At 43.6% G+C, this 13,272-nt stretch overlaps 2 long non-coding RNA genes across 7 annotated transcripts in view; both read right to left on the reverse strand.

Annotated features, from left to right (window-relative positions):
* The window catches only part of LOC134485850 (uncharacterized), a 704,841-nt gene that overhangs the window by 500,542 nt on the left and 191,027 nt on the right, over window positions 1–13,272 (reverse strand). The window lies entirely within an intron of this gene.
* Window positions 3,462–6,676, reverse strand: LOC102548142 (uncharacterized). 2 transcript variants are annotated; one of them, XR_015674096.1, is made up of 2 exons: window positions 6,589–6,676; window positions 3,462–4,322 (listed from the first exon to the last, which is right to left on the reverse strand). It is a non-coding gene; the product is annotated as an uncharacterized LOC102548142 (long non-coding RNA). The 2 variants fall into 2 exon arrangements; XR_015674097.1 differs by having other exon boundaries at window positions 6,442–6,672.

Here is a 13,272-nt window from a genome sequence, read left to right on the forward strand (position 1 = left end):
TTTTTATCTGTCTTACCCCTATTATGTAAATGATTTGTGATGATTTCATAAATGATTTGTGAAATAAAACACCTACTTCCCCAGAGATAATGTCATAAAGTCCCAGTCTAGGCAATCAGGAACATCTCATGAATAAGAAAGAGAAATAGAAAAAGATAGAACAGACAAATTGCCATGAGAACTACAGCTCAATATTTTTCTCCAACCAAGAGTTCCACAACAGGTTCCAGGTGGCCTCCTTCTTTTGAAGGTTTTGCCCCAGTCTGTGGAACTTGTCACACAGTATCTACTGGGGTTGGTGTGACAGAGTAGAAAATGGATGTGAGGTAGGCATGTTTGCTCAGGCAGGTGGATCCCTCAAAGTTCCAGGCCAGCCTGATTCACACAGAGAATTCTAGGACAGATAGGACTATATAGTGAGAGAAACAAATACATGGAGGGAGGGAGGGAGGGAGGAAGGGAGGGAGAGAGGAGTGATGGATGGGATTGAATGACAGGCAGCACTACATTTGTGGAGACTAAAACGAAGCAGCTATGGAAAACAGTTCTCAGAACCTGGGAGAGTCAGGGATGGCATTTCCCCTGGGAATTCACCTGTGTAAGACAGTGCCTGGGAAGTTAGTGGCTCTCACTCTGCAGCCCACCCTTTCCCTCCAGTGCCCCCTGTGTTCTCCACACCATGCTGAGGATGTAGATACCAGTGCTCAAGCAGGGTCAACATCCTGTGTGATTCCAAGATAGTATTTTTGTACTTTGTAGGACTCTGGGTTGCAGTTTTACCTTTTCAGTATTCCCGGGAATTTTAGTTGATCTTTTATTTCCCCTTTACATCCTAACCTGTGAGGTAAGTCATGTACCATGCTAGAGAGTGACCATGCAGATGTCAGTGTAATAAAACACTTAAGTATCGTCACTTACAATCTTCTAATTTGCTCTCTGAACTTCATGTTTCCAGAAGTGTTTGTAGAAAATAATGTAAGCACTGTACAGCTTTTTTTATGTTTTCCTTTGAATTTTTAACATTTTCTTTAATTCACATCACCTGGACCTTTCAAAAGAGTTGGAAATTCTCAGATAATATAACTTGGATTCACTGAGAGATAATAGCCTTCTATTATGTTTTTGTAAAGAACAGACCTGGGAGAATATACCTCCAATACTTCATCAACAGTACAAAATACCAGACATTTTTGCAGAACTTCTGTTTCTAGTACAAAAATGGCAAAAAAATAATTTGGTTGTAAAGTTGAGTGGGGATTATCTTGAAACTCAAAGTTCAGCACTCTCTATTCCAGCCTTGATTGATTTCTGGGCATCGTAATATCTTGTTAAGTATACATGTAAACAAATAGGAGCCTTTTCAGTTCGGATCCCCTGGAGCTGGAATACATACTAAACAAATATGGACTATTTTTCTAGTGAATTTATGGCCTGTAAAATTTTTGTGTTAGAGCTGGGTTTGGAGAAGGTGTTTGACTTAGATATAGCTTGAGTATCTGCAGGTCATAAAAATAGCCACCCTAGTGACCAGGACTGATTGGTTGGATCCAGGGTACTTAAGCTCTGGAATCTTCCAGCCTGGTCACTGAGCCATGGGCATGCTAACACTGGACCTGCTGCACTGTCCTTATGGAATCTAGTAGGACTGTGAGGACAAACAGAAGGTCCCAAGGGAAGTAAGAACTGGATTCCCTGCCTTCCCACACTCTTTGACCCCTGGGTGAACTTCAAATACATCCTGAAAAGTATTGGACACAGGTGTCCTGTCTTAAATAGGTGCCTTAAACACAAGGTTTACAGACTGATCTCCGAGATCTCCCAGGGAATGGAGCCTAGATTTTGGGAAGGTTATTTAACTCGGAAATGTCCAGTGTAGTTACTTTGTTTGCAACTTGTCATGGTTACGTGTTCTTTAAGACACTGAAGTACATTGTACCCTTACATGTAAATGCCTATATATCTCGTTTAATGATGTTTTAAAGTAAACAAATCAAGGTGGGAATCTGAAAGAGACTCAGGAGATCATGGACCTGTTTACAGCACAAAGTACAGCACCCTTTTCCCTTTCAACTCAGGAGTACAGGAAGGGCTTTCCCACTCAGCAGGAGACTTCAGCATTAAGACTTCTCATGGAAATCCATCCATCAAAAACAGTGAGTAAAGCAGGAAGGAGGTTTTCCCCACGGGGCAGGAGTTTTATGGGGGAGTAGATGTACTTTCAGTGAAGCAAGTTGCTGCCTTTTAGAATGATGGTTCAGGTCCTTGGTGGTTGATTTCTTTTCTGATAAAATGTTCTAGAGAAAACTAGCCATACTAAGATAAACAGATAAAAAGATAGACAACTAAGGATGAACAGAGAATGCCAAAACATACAAATACAAAGAGGACAAAAAGAAAAATTACCTGCTACAGAACCCAGGTACACATGTCTCATCTGAACCACCATAGTCCTTGGATTTCTACTGCCCTTCTAAGTCAGGCATCTCTGATCTGTCAAACCCCAAGGGCTGCTATTGTACAGGGGATTAGCCAGACCTCACACCCTACCTAACAACTTCCCTAGGCTGTTTCACTCCCGGAGTGGGACAACATGATTGGCTGTCTCAGTTGCTGCTTTACATTGTGTCCAATTCCATTACTGATGTCTTCAGCTCAGGGAACCTTTCCTCTAAAGTCTGTTAGCATTAGGGCTTTATTTCCTTGTTCTGGGAGTTGCTAATTATCTTCTCCTCTCAGCACACAGACACCACCCCACACCCTTGCAAGAGCTCAGATTATCAAAGACCCTGACCACCTGAAATTCTTGTCAGTGAAACTCTGTACCCAACACGTAAAGAATCCTTCCCTTTTGAAACAGGGTCTCACTATGTAGTCCATGCTGTCCTGGAATTTACTATGTAGGACAGACAGACCTTGAACCCAGAAATCTGCCTGACTCTAAGGTGCTGGGATTAAAGGTGTATACAAGCATTCCGGGCTCTGGGAATCCACATTTTTAATTATAAGCCTCAGATAAACCCTAGAGACCTTTTGCTGTACTTTGGACCCCATTCATGAACCCCATTTGTTGGGTCTGGCAGTCAAACTCACACAGTAACATCAGAAAAGGGCTAGGCTTAAAGTGAAGTAATTTGTTCTTGCCTGGACCTGATATTCTGTCATCTCTGGGTGGCCAATTCAGAAGATGTAAAATCAGATTGTCCCTTTCTTGTCACTATAACCTGAAGATCACTTACAACCACCAACTCATGTACCCACACTTCCACTCTGTCCTCTTCTGGAAAACCATACTTAAGAAATCCTAGTGAGTGGACCACTCTTTTGTCCCTACCAAGCCTGTTAGTGTCCATATCCCACGCTCAATGAAACCCTGCCCACAGCAAAAATCTTCTGATTAGTGACCACTTTCTACTCCAGATTCGAATCCTGACTTTGCCCCTGAAATACAATTACACAGGTGGTGGGGAGGAAAGATTTTAATTATGTACAGTTTCCATCAGAATGTAATGATTCTACATGGATTTAAGAAAATATCCATAACACATCAACTGAACAGTCAAGAGGACAAAATAAAGAGACTTCAAAGCTCCAGGGCATATAGGGCACAGTCTTTAAGCCCTCAGAGGCAGCATGAAGCTCTTGGTCCATGTTTTTCTGGAGCCTCCCAAATATATTGAAGGATCTCAAGGCGTATGCTGTCCACAATGCTTGGGTGTCTTTCCTTTCCTGATTCCTCTCTCATGCCAGTCTCAGTTTTGAGTCGTTTCTGGGAGCCCCCTTGGCTCCAGGATTCATGTGGGGCAAGCATCTCTCCACTGCTGTGGGTGTAGTCACCTTTCAGCTGGTCCAAAGTCCATTGAACCTTTCTCCTGGAAGTGGCTCCTACATCTTGATGACCCCAAAGTCGCTCTGCAGTTTCATCCATTGGCTCCTCAGCATGTGGCTCTCTGCAGCGTTTCTGTCCCCTCTCACCCCCAAATGCAGCTTCATCCATCAGTGAGGCTGTGCTGGGTTTCCCAGGTCCACAGCACCAGGGGTGCTGGCAGGAGTGATGGCTCAGGGCCTCAAAATTATCCATTACCCAGTCCCAGGCCAGTTCTAGGTTCAAGTCTGGCACCTTGTGGGGCTCTGGGTGGTGCTTCCTTCCATGCAGCCTATGCAAAGAAAGCCATGGCTTCAGTTCCCAACCAAGTAGCAGAGTTAAGCACCTGATGCTCTCCAGACCAGAAGCTGCTTTTATAGAGTGTTCTGCTGGAGTTTAGGGCAGGTTCCAAAGTCCAAAGAATAACACTTCTTATAGCAAATGTGTTTGGAGCCTAATCCTGTCAAAGTGAAAGTGGAATACTGTGTAAAGGATTGGTAAATCCCTGATTTCTTGGAATAGAGAAATGAGCAGCAAACACAGAGAACAATAGTTAGGTTGGTTGTCCTGCTCAGAGGGACAGTGGTGATGCAGACATTTAATACCACTATTCAGGAGGCAGAGGCAGGCCGATCTCTGTGAGTTTGAGGACAGCCTGGCAAACAGAGCAAGTTCTGGTACAACCAGGGCAACACAGAGATATCACATCTAAAACAAAGAAAAACAAACACCAACCAACAAAATAAAACAAAAACAGTCGTATGCCCACTTAGAACTTTAGTAGTTGGAACCTAGTTCTAGATACCCTGAACCAAATGAACATTCAAATTTGGTACAATATTTATATTTAAAAACTAAATGAATTAGCCATAACCCATGTAGTCTCTGTATGACCTAGACCCCAACTTTTTTCCTGAGACAGTGTTTCTGTTTGTAGCCCTGGCTTTGGAGGGAAGAAAGGAAAGAGTAAAATGATGTAAGTATATTAATCTGAAAAAATTAAAAATATAATTAATATATATTCATCTGTTATTTTATATCATGCAATATTTCTCCTTATGTATTTGATATATTTACATCAGAAGTGGTGCTGGATTTAACTTATATATTAATTATATCAACAGATGCAGCTGCTAAATCTGTGGAGATCAATTTATCAAACACTTTCAATTGATATTTCTTTTAGGATAGCTGCTTTCTGTATTTTGCCTGAATTCAATGACAGAATGCCATGGTAGTGACTGTGGATGTAGCTCAATGGCAAACACAGAGAAATAAACCTTCTTCTCAGCACCTCAGGGATCCTTCTCCAAAATTGAGAGTATAGTTGATCCCAAAGTGAGTCTCAACAGATACAAGAGAATTGAAATAACTCCTTGTATCCTGTCAGACCACCATGGATTTAAATCTGGGCTTCCACAAGAAGAGAAACAGAAATCCTACACATTCTTGGAATCAGAACAACTCTCTACTCAGTGGTCTCTGGGGGAAAATAGTTGTAGTAGACAGATGGAGAAGAGAACTAGGGTGGAGGGAGGATGGGTAGCAGAATGGGGGATCCAGGATCAGATGGAGGGCAGGACATGAGAGATGGCTTGGTGGCCATGCAAATGAATGGAAATCTCCAGCTTCTAGGGGTGAGGAGGCAGGGGGGTATCTGGCCTGAGACAAGGGAGGTTCCCCAAGAATCAATGGGATGACCTTAGCTGTGACTCACTCCATTGTGAATATGAAACCAGACAGGAACCCCAGCAGAGCAATAGACACATAACACACCCACAAAACTTTCAACCCATAATTTATCCTGCTACACCTGACGAAGGTATGGAGGAGGGAACAGACACTGAGAGAATGGCCAACCCATAACCAGCCCAACTATAGACCAATCCCATGGGCAAGCACCAATCCCGAATACTATTATTGATACTATGTTATACTTGCAGAACATGTTGTCCTCTGAGAGGTTCCACCCAGGCGCTTACTCAGGCAGCCAGGGCCAAATAGTGAATGGACTTGGGAATTTTTATGGAAGAATCTAAAGAAGGATTGTAGGTTCCTCAGGAGATAGGAACTCCACAGGAAGACCAACCTAACCTGAACTCAGAGTCTGAACCAGTAATCAAGAACACACACAAGCTTGACCTAGGCCTCCCTGCTCATAGGTAGCAGATGTGCAGCTTAGCCTTCATGTGGGTCCTCAACTTGATCTGAGTGTGAGGGATGGGGCTATCACAAAAGTTGTTGCCTGTAAGTAGGATATGTTCTACTGGCTGCCTTGTTTGGCCTCAGAGGGAGAGGAAGGATCTATACTGTCAGAAATCTGAAGTGCCATGGTGTTAGTTGGGGGATAGCCAGGGTTTCTGCACCTGCCCAGAGGAGAAGGGGAGGGGAGAAGGATGTGGGAGGAGGTGACTAGGAGTCAGTGGATGTGAGCAGAGTGAATAAGTAAAAAAGAATAATAAAATTAAATTTAAACTGAGTTGCCATGGTCATCGTGTCTCTTCCTTCACAGCAGTAAAACCCTAAGATAGTACTCTTTAGCATGTCAATATGAAATGCCTTCTATATGTAAAACTTACATGTATACCCCTGATAGTCTTAACCTATGCTCCCTCTGCGATTAACTGCCAACTTAAGAGAAATAGTGTGAAGGCTGAAGAGAGAAGAATGGAATTGAGATGACTGTATTTGTTTCTGTCCCATGGTGGAGACACCTAAGTCCTCACATGTCATTTCTGATGGAGTTTGCCTACATCTCTCTCCATGAGCAGAATGTGGACTGCAGGGCAGGCGTACCATTACCAGCTTCTTGACAAATGTTTGGTACATTAATGGAATGCAGCCTTTGTGAAAGAACAGAGCAGTTGTCACAATGACAAAGTCATCATTTGTCATCATCCAAAGTCCAGTTAAGTGGGGCTTGGAGAGGTCACAGTTTATGAGTCACTGTGTTCTCTTCCACTGTCTCTCCAGCCATGGCCTTTGTGCCTATGTAAACTCCTCTCCTCCCTTTCCTGACTCAGCTCTCAGGCTACAGCCAACCCTCCTGTGGTGATCCTGAGTTTATGCCTCCAGCCTTAAGGTCCTAATTTCTATTTTAGTCCTTTTTCTACTTTGCTCACTGTAGCTCTCACATCCTGTTTCTGGTCAAACATAATGGCTTTTGTAATAGAAAGAGCTGGGGTTTTCCTGCTAACTGCAACAGGAGTATTTTGTGAGAAGAGGTCCTGCCACGCGTGCCCTTATGGGTGGCTATCACCACGTTTGTTGTAACCTTGTTTGTTACACTAACAGCAGTTTAAGTCATTACTTAAATATCACAGTGTCTCCGTCACAGGAAACTCCATGTGCTTTAGAGGGAAGAGAGTTCTTAAGAGCTGGCAGAGCCCTGGTGAGGTTGTATAATTCCTGTGTTCAGGCAATAAGAAATGATTGCAATATCACTTCTGTATCTCCTCATAACAAGGACAGGTCCTGCCCACTTGGAAGCTACAGGCCCCTTAGCCAAAGATGCCATAAAACTCCAGAGACTGTGAGAAGAAGGCAAGAGATTAGAGAAGGCAAGATAGTCGGCGTCACAGGGCTCTCTATTCTGGTGGATTTTTCCAAATGGAAACAACTTGGGCATGCTAACATTTCCTTTCTCCCTCACTGTTCTATCACAAGCCAAATAGTTTAATCTTCTTCTCATAGTTTTATACAATAAAATTTCAATCTAAGCTCATGTTTTGTACTCCAAGAAGAATCCTTTTTTTTCTCTTTTTGCTATTTTGTCATCTCTTGCCTTGACATTACAAGAGTGATTTTGATTAATTTTCATGTCTTGGGCACTGAATCATAAAGGTTATTATACTATACACTGACCTTGTTTTAGGATATTTTTAAAAACTGTGTGTGCATGTCCGTGTGTGTGTGTGTGTGTGTGTGTGTGTGTGTGTGTGTGTGTGTGTGTGTTTTGGTCATAGGACAATGATGCAATCTGCAGCAGTTGGCTTTCTCCTTCCATCATGTAGGTCCCAGGGATCAAACTCAGATAATCTGGACTGGTGGTGAACGCCTTCACTCACTAAGTTGTCTTGCAAATGTCCTCCTCTGTTGTACTCCAAAGAGTAACTTGTTCCTTTGACACACCTCTGACCACTCTCAATTCCAGACTAAACTGAAATGTGTTCACTTCTTCAGGGGAGCAATTCAGTAGGCGTGTCTGGCCCATTCCTTCTGAGGTGCTAAGTTTCCCTACTAATGATAATCTTAGGCAAAGCCAGAGTGAAAATAGATGGCAAAGAAGAGAGGTGTGGTGAAAAATTGTTTTTTGAGCAAACCCTGTAGTTAAGCAGTAAGACTACTGAGAGACATTTTCAAACCAGCTGACCTACATGTAAGAGGCTCAACCCACTTGAGCTATCAAAGATACCCTCCAACCTGTCAAGATGCTCTGGAGGCTGTGCAGAGAGCACCATGTTTCCAGCTTCTGTAAGCCATCACTTATGCTAGGGTAGATTTGGGTCATTTCTGTCCCTGTCAGTAAGTCCTTTCACCCATATTCCTGTCAGCAACCTCTGCTCACCAATTTCCTGTAACTCCAGTAAAACAAGTTGGACTTTGATGTTATTCTTACTTTGACCTATTATGGGTTCCCCACTGGGGTGAGTAGGTGCTTTCCCCAAGGGATGAAGGCACACAACAGTAGGAGAGGAGAGAAGGAATTAGAAGTCACTGAGGAGATCCCCAGATGGATCTCCATCCAGTCTTGATGGCTCATTCTTTTCCCTTCTCTGGTGGGTCTCAGGTTCATCCAGAAAACGATGGAGTTGAATGGAATGTGGTTTTCAAGGGAGCAGGAGATGAAGAAAACAAAGGAAATTCTCATGGTACAGTCTGGAGTCAGCTGCAAGGGAGGTTAATTTCCACAGAGCAGTTTCTATGGAAGCAAAATTGTTGTGGTACAACATTTTGCAACTGAGACATCCCATGTACATACATTTGCCAAGCAAAGCATACTGAAGGCTTGTTCTTACTGAAGTTCTCCACTGCCCTACGGGGTCCAGAGTTTTAGCTGTGAAAAGAATTTCTTTTCTGTCTTCTGGATGGAAGCCTTTAGATCCCTCTATATAGAAGACCTGATAATAGATTGTGGTGGGTGATGGCTAAGCCAAGACCAGGAAGGATGGGTAAGGGCAGGGCCAGTTGTCCATGCATTAAATAAGTCAGCTCTTTAAATACAGGGTGTGTGGTCTTTTTAAAATGCATCATTGTTTATGGAAAGCAAACCTGTGAATAAAAGTCCATCTTATAAATTAAATATTATTTCCTGGAAATTCCACTTTTAAGATAAACCATCCTTTTAATCAAACATATATTTTCACAGAAGTTGGTCCATTCTGTGAATTTAGTGTCCATTGAGTGAAGAGAGGCAGTTTCTAAGCACCTTGTATACTAGACACTGAACTTCTGGCAAATTCTAGAATCAGTTATGTTTGACAAACATAAAGGTCCCAGGGAAATACTCTTGAACGCATTGGTACAGGAGACAAGTTCCTAAACAGCACAGCAATGACTCAGACTCCAAGATCAACAACTGATAAATGGGATTTCATGAAACTAAGAAGCTTTTGTAAGGCAAAGAATATGCTGTCAATTGGTCAACTCAGCAGCCCACAGATTGGGAAAGGATCTTCGCCAACCCTCCATCTGATAGAGGGCTAATGTCAAAAATTTACAAAGAAGTCAAGAAGTTAGACACCAACAAGCCAACCCCAACTCCCTCCAGTGGGATCCAGAACTAAACAGAGAATTCTCAACAGAGGAATCTCCAATGGCCAGAAGCTCTTAAAGAAATGCTCAAATCCCTCAGTCATCAGGGAGATACAAATCAAAATACTCTGAGATGCCATCATATAATCATCAAAATGGCTAAGGTAATAAACTCAGGTGACAGCACATGCTGGCTGGGATGTGGAGCAAGGGGAACACTTTTCCATTGCTGGTGGGAGTCCAAATCTCTACAAGCAATTTGGAAATCAATTTGGCATTTCTCTCAGAAAACTAGGCATCGTTCTACCTCAAGACCCAGCTATATTACTCCTGGAAAAATACCCAAAAGATGCCCCAACATCTCACAAAGTTCATAGCAACTTTCTTTGTAATAGCAAGAAACTGGAAGCAACTTAGATGTCGATCGCCTGAAGAATAGATAAAGAGATGTGGTACATCTACACAGTGGAATACTATTGAGGTATTAAAAACCAAGACATCATGAATTTTGCAGGCAAATGAATGGAAGGAAGTTGAAGATATCATCCTGAGTGAGGTAACCCAGTCCCCAAGGACATGCATGGTACTCACTCACTTATAAGTGGATGTTAGCCATAAAATACAGGTACCATGTTACATTGCACAGACCTAAAGAGCTAAACAAGAAGGAAGGCCGAAGCAAAGAAGCTTGAATCTCACTTAGGAGAGGGAATAAAAAAGAATGACGGAGGAAGAGAACTGGGAGGGAGGGAGAGGAGGAGGAGAATGGGGGATTCATGATCGGGTATGGGGAAGAACAGGAGAAATACCTAGACGGCCATGAAAATGGAGATTTGCAGCTGGTAGGGGTGAGGTGATGGGGGGTATATGCATGATGATGTATGGTCTGGGATAAGGGAGGTGTCCAAATGTCAATGAGTCACCTTAGCTGTGACTTACTACATTGGAGATATGGAACCTGAAGAGGCCACTTCCTGTATCCAGACAGGAACCCCAGTGAAGCAATAGAGACACCAACCCACCCATGTTTCCTTAGAGTTTTTGGTCCCCACTTCCCCCACACCATCTTTTTTTGTGGCCTAGGCAAACCTGCAGTTGTCAATAGCCACCGTGGTTCAGCCCTCTGTTCCTGGATAGAGAATACAAAAAGCAGAGCTGTCTGTCTGCCAGGCTGTGCCTCAGGACACACGCTGCTGAGCAAGCTCTGCTTTCCTAACCTGTGTAGTCGGGAAAACTGAAACAGAAAAACCTCTTCAGGGGCCACAAACAAGGCTCTCCCTGGTGTCCGTACAGTTTATACCGAAGAACGGAGTTTGTGGTCTGTGAGAGTGAAAGGGGCTTTGAATGCCTCAGGTAAATTAGTGACAAAGACCCCAACTTCTGGGATGGTAACCTAAAAACAGAAAACAAGAAACAAGGAACAGAAAAAACAAAGATATAAAACAGAAAACAAAAACCAAAAAGAACCCCCAAAATCAACAACAAATGGCCTCTATCTTGATTCCTGGCCTCAGGAGAGTTCCCCTCAGTGTGCTTCTTTGGGGGAAGCTCTCCCCAGGCTGGTGGTGGGCTAGCTCTGGGAAATTGATTTTGGCAGAGCACAGAGTGAGCTCAGTGCCTGCCTTCTTTCCTGGAAGCCAGAACCTAAAGGCTGTGTTCGCAGGGGAGAACCCCGTGGTAGCCCTGGCAGACTTGTGCTACAGCAATCCTCCCTCCCAAAACAGGGTCCCCACGCCAGGTGCCTCAATGCCTCAAGCAGTACTCCAAGGACTCTTAGTGGAAGTGCCCTGGTTAGTGTGGGTGGCTCTCTCCTGCAAGCCGTGGAGAAGATGCACGCTTTTGTCAGGCCTCCGGTTTCAGTGCTTTCCTGCCAACTGACTGCTGCTCTTCAGGGCTTGGCACCAGAGAGCCTTAGAGAATAGCAGGCACTTTTGTGCTACTGCTCAATGCAAGCCTGTTTCCTTGCCGAACACCTTCCTTTCCAATAAAAAAATCATTGACAACTGCCTCTGGCGTCCTGGCCAAGGTTTTGTTTATCTTATGTTTTAAAATGTTCTATACAGAGCAGTACTGGGTGTGCAGGTGTGGACCTGTAACCCTAGCACTCTGCCTGCAGGGGAAGGAGGAGGGTGGCTGCAAAGTTCAGGCCAGTCACTTCAGCACAGCCACTGTCAGGCATACTCAGCCACCCAGGCAGACTTGGTGGTAATTTTCTTAAACATTGCAATTGGAATTGCATTCACGTGGAATCACAATGTATAGAGCACAGCAAAACGTTCCTAAAAGAAACAGTGCAAGATGTGCCTTTCTGGGAGAACTAGTAGAAACATACTTACTAAAAGAAACGGCTCTCAGTGTGCTGAAAACCAGGTGCTCGGATACATGAATCAAACCTGAGCTTCCGTAACAAATCCCATGCCAGAAGCAACAACTGATTTTTTTTTTTTTTTAAACTGAGGTGCCAAAAAATATTCTTTTGGGAAAGGTCAGTACCTTTGACACACAGTCCTTGAAAAGCTGAGTGGCAACAAGTATAACACACCTAGATTTCTCTCTGTCACCCTATAAAGGACAGCAATTGAGAAGTACCCAAGACCTTCCTGTGATTCCCGAAGGAACTCATAAGGCTGGCAGAAAAAAGGGGCCAAAACACTTCAGGATACCCACACTTGTAAAATAGGACTCTGGTCTCTAAGGAAACAGTGCCACCAACTGGCAAGTGGAACAGTATGTAACTGAAAACTTTAGACCCAGCAAAGGGAATGTTCAAATGTTGCAGTGGGAGAAACTTGCTGATAGCGTCTCATCTGGAAGAGGATTCCGTTCTAGAAGACACTAAGAAGCCAGGGCTTTAAAGAAGAAAGCACCAAACCACTACACCAACAACATGCCTGACAAGTGCACAGCCTGTCCTCAGAGGCTGAAGGACAAATGCCAATCCACACCGGGGAGGGGCTTGTTCATCCTGACTGGCCTGCTGAGGAGGTACTAACCCTACTCTGAGATTCCTTCTCATTCCCGTCAGAATGTCAGTCTTCAAGAAAGCGAAGGACAGCCAGTGCTGGAGAAGCTGTGAGGCCATGACCATTGGGATACATGGAAAGTCTTGGAGGCAGGAAAAAGGAGCAAAAACAATGTAACTACATTTCAATTAAAACATGTCAAGATTTAAAAACTCAATCTAATAGATTGAAAGAAAATTGGTGTGTGTGTGTGTGTGTGTGCGCGCGCGCGCGCGCGCGCCCCCGTGCGTCTTGAGTTTCTGTCTTTCAGTTTTCTTTTTTCCTTTCCCCCCTCCTTCCACCTCTGCCCCTTCTCACCCTCTGACCAATCTGGCCTTGAATCACAATGATCAGCCTGCCTCTGCATCCTAAGTGCTGGCATAAAAGGCTTGCTTCCTCGCACCTGGCGCAGTGTGAATCTTTAAGTAAAGCCAGTTCTTTAAATAAATGCTCAGCGGTCTCCTTAGATGGGAGCATTGTTACAAAGTCAACCCTTTTGAGTGAAAGTCCATCTCTTAAATAAGATGCGATCAATTCCCCCAAATCTTCATCTTTTAATTATACATATCCTTTTAATAAACCATCGAATTTTATCCAACGTTTGCCTTTTCAAGGTAGTGTCCATGTTTTGAAGAGCTTTAAGAACCTCATACT

The sequence above is a fragment of the Rattus norvegicus genome, chromosome 2 (assembly GCF_021556685.1).
Source record: "Rattus norvegicus strain SHRSP/BbbUtx chromosome 2, alternate assembly SHRSP_T2T, whole genome shotgun sequence".
Taxonomy (NCBI): Eukaryota; Metazoa; Chordata; class Mammalia; order Rodentia; family Muridae; genus Rattus; species Rattus norvegicus.